The sequence below is a fragment of the Schistocerca gregaria genome, chromosome 1 (genome assembly GCF_023897955.1).
Source record: "Schistocerca gregaria isolate iqSchGreg1 chromosome 1, iqSchGreg1.2, whole genome shotgun sequence".
Taxonomy (NCBI): Eukaryota; Metazoa; Arthropoda; class Insecta; order Orthoptera; family Acrididae; genus Schistocerca; species Schistocerca gregaria.
Window position 1 is genome coordinate 115,660,658 of NC_064920.1, and position 4,011 is coordinate 115,664,668.

The following is a 4,011-nucleotide window of genomic DNA, read 5'->3' on the forward strand; positions in this document are numbered from 1 at the left end:
ACAGGCACACACTAATGGCTTTCTTTTGTCAGGTGGTTGTCCCGCAGCTGGGTACCCACGACGCATTACGTGCAGGTGGACACTTAACTGTCTTGTCGAAATATTTACGACTCCAGTTTCCGCTACAGTGGCAGTCTGATATAAAAAATATTTCATAGGTCAAGAATTTTTGTTACACATCTGTAGAAACAAAATCCTATCGATATAACAGCGTCCAAAAAATTTTCGTCGGCATTGTAATACATTCACGCATTTACATACATTTCATAGCTCTTAAAGTACGATTCTTGGTTTCCAACAACCTTTTCCACAAATCAGAGTCCCTAACCACTACTCATTATTCCTTACCTTATTATACATATACATATTCGTCGACACATCTTCAATATTTCATCATAACAGATATGTAGCATAACCAAATAACTCATATAGCATCAGCTTAAACATACCTCAACAGCATAATTCACATCGTCGTCGTAATAATAACATCATAACACCTCAGTCAAATCTCAAAAACGACATAGCTTTCTGCAATAACTTCAAAGCCTACAAAAAATTCTCTGCTCATTTCAAAAGTGTCATCTACCTCAAACGTACTTTAAAAATCATGACCCCATACCAAACACATCATTCAAAGCTCTCATAGTATCACAATGGTTCAAAAAAAAAATATGAACAGTTCACAAAGTACAGACAAAATACAATTTCATAGGTGTTAAATCATCCAATTGTGTAATTGCGTAAACATGTGTCACTGATGATGTAGTAAAAAAAATGTTTATCTCTCAGTTAAATGATCAGATAGCTGTGTAATTTATGTGTTAGAGAAATATGGTACCGATGTGTAAAGTTGTATAAGCAAATACCATATTAGCTAGGGCTCCTTGCGCTTGAAAACACATGGTACACAAAGTAAGCGTGTACCCCCCTGAGGATTAATGTAATTATACCCTCAGGTGTTACAGATTTCAGCAATGGAATGAAATGTATCACAAAAAACTTTCTTTTTAATTCAACAATATTAATAAATAAATGGTTTAAGTACCAAATTAATCACTCAAATGCGTGCCCTGTGTTGCTAAATGTGCATTTTGCTGTAAGATAATTCTGTGGAACTGTCGTAGTTATCGTCCTCTGTAAGCAAAGTTATGCAGAAGTCAATGTACTTACCTCATCATAAACGAAGGTGAAATGCTTTCCGTATAGATATCATAGTTATTACGTACCTTACCGTGATCAAGAAAGTACTATAATGTAACGTATTGTTGTGCTACGATAAAGGCTGTCTCATTGTAGCTATACCACAAAAGTTGCTACTAAAACATGTTTTACTTTCCAGAAAAATTCAGCCAAACTGTGCAGATATAAAACAGATAAACTGCAAAAGCAACATTGTAAATTGTCACTCATTAGTAGCGTCGTGATAAAATCGTGTAGCTGTCACATAAACTAACCACTGTATCATCTGGTATCTCACAGAAAGTACTTTAAATCCAAAATGTATTTTCAAGTAAACCAAAATGTTGCATTAAAATCCCATTAGCAATACTGGTAAATGCTCTAAGTATGTGAGCCTTATAGTCGTTACGTAATCGTGCAACTAACAAGCAAGAATGTACACACACAATAACACTGTGACGTCTGTTCACTATAACAATGCACTCGTAAATACTGTCTAAATAAGTTCTCTAAGTTCTAGACTGGATAGTTAACTTCAAAACATTGTTGCATGTTAACAGATTCTTGGTGTGACAATGTATACTAGTGACGTGATGTGAACAGCTTTATGGCAAACACAAAGTTAAAAAGCAGATTATCTTTCAATAAATGGTTTTACATGTGAAATGTGGTGTAAACCTTTACTCTTCCTAGTACGAAGAGTTTCAACTTCAACGCAATTATCATGTGGTATACGTCGGATTCTGTAAGGTCCACTGTAAACTAGAAAGAATTTGTGACTCAAGTGTTTCTTCTTATGTGACAATGGATAAGCTTTAAAGAGAACTTTCTGACCAATATATAATTTCTTTGCATTTGCTTTACCGTGTAATTTTTTCCTTTTGTCTGCAGCAGAATTTATATTTTTAATAGCCAAATCAATTATGTCTTTGTGTCAAAGTTTACGTGTATTCGGAAAAGGTACAAGCTCTCTGATTCTGTTTGGTGGTTCTTTATTCTTCAGTACAAGAACCGGTGGTAAAGCAGTGGAGTCGTGAGTCATTTCATTCAGCACGTTTTGAAATAAGTGTAAATATCTGTCCCAATGCTGATGCTTTCTGTGACAATAAAGTCTGCAAAGCTTATTGATTTCTTTCATAATCCGTTCAGACGGGTTACAATGTGGTGAGTACAATGAAATAAAAACAGATTTGATTTTATGGTTACGAAGCACGCGTGACCAAACAGCAGATCTGAATTGCGGTACATTATCTGAAATAACTTTCCTAACGTGTCCAACTTCACGTACGAAATTTTTAACAAAGGCGTTGGATACAGACCGTCCAGTGGCTTTACGTAACGGAGTGAAAGAAACAAATTTTGAAGTAAGTTCAACAGCGACTAGAACGTACGAAAATCCATTAGATGTTCTGACAAGCGGTCCCAAGAGATCAACAGCAGCAAATTCTTTTAATTTAGAAGTTATGATAGGAAACAATGGAGTACGATGCGAGACAGAAGATGGTTTCGCCTTTTGACAAAGTTTACAAATAGACAAGACTCTTCGAATTCTCTTTTCCATATTGTTAATATAACAAGTCGTTCGAAGAATATGATAACATTTTCGTGGACCAAAATGTGCATAGCTGAAATGAATGTACCAAATGAGCTTATTAACGAAATCGTCTGGAATGCAAAGTACCCATAGCTTGTCATCAACAGTGCATCGTTTGAACAGTATGTTGTTTCTAACCAGATAATAATGCCGAATCTGTGTGTGTGTCTTTTCATGCCATTTACTTTTGATGTCTTTCCAAATCGGATCTTTATCTTGTTCATGAGCAATGTCCTTTAAAGATGTGGTGATGAAGTTTTCAAAGGCGACTTTCTGAATGTAAAGAATACTGAAATTTTTCTCGAGGTTGCTTTCTGTGTTACTTTTCTCAAGCCCAGCCGGTGCGCGTGACAGTGCGTCCGCAACAATGTTCTCCTTGCCGGGAATGTAGACTATTGTGAAGTGGAATTCTTGCAGAAACAATGCCCAACGTTTTAACCCGTCATGATTTAATTTTGAAGACATAAGAAATTGTAATGCACGATGGTCACTGTATACTTTTACATGCTTACCATAAAGAAAGAAACGGAATTTGTTAAATGCCCAAACGATAGCTAAAGCTTCTAATTCAGTAACGGAATAATTTTTTTCAGATTTTGTTAGCACTCGGCTAGCAAAAGCAACGGTTTTCTGAATGGTAGTGTCATTTTCTATGGCTTCTTGAAATAAATGGGCACCAAGACCGACTTTAGAAGAATCTGTGCTAAGGCAGAAATCTTGTGACAGATCTTGATGAGCTAGTACTGGCGCGTTAAGTAGCGATTCTTTCAAAGAATTGAATTCCAACTGTGCATGTTTGTCCCAGTTCCAAATAGTATTTTTTCCAGTGAGAGAACAAAGTTTTGGTGTAACTAGAATTTGCATATTCAGAAAACGACGGTAAAAATTTACGAGACCTAGAAAACTGCGGACTTGTTTTTTTGTGGATGGAACTGGAATGGCTCTGATTGCTTCTAACTTTTCAGGATCCGGCTGGATGCCTTCAGAAGAAATAATATGTCCCAAAAACTTCACTTTTGTCCTACCGAATTCAGACTTTTCCAAGTTAACTGTAATTCCAGATTCTGCAAAAATACGTAACACGCTGTTGAGGATGCGATTACGTTGTTCCCATGAGGCTTCTGCTATCAGAATATCGTCCACGTATAAGGTGATGTGACGTTTTAAGAACTCAGGTAATATGGAATTTAGCCCGAGAATGAATGCCGCCTAAGAAATGTTCAAGCCAAAAGGAAGTT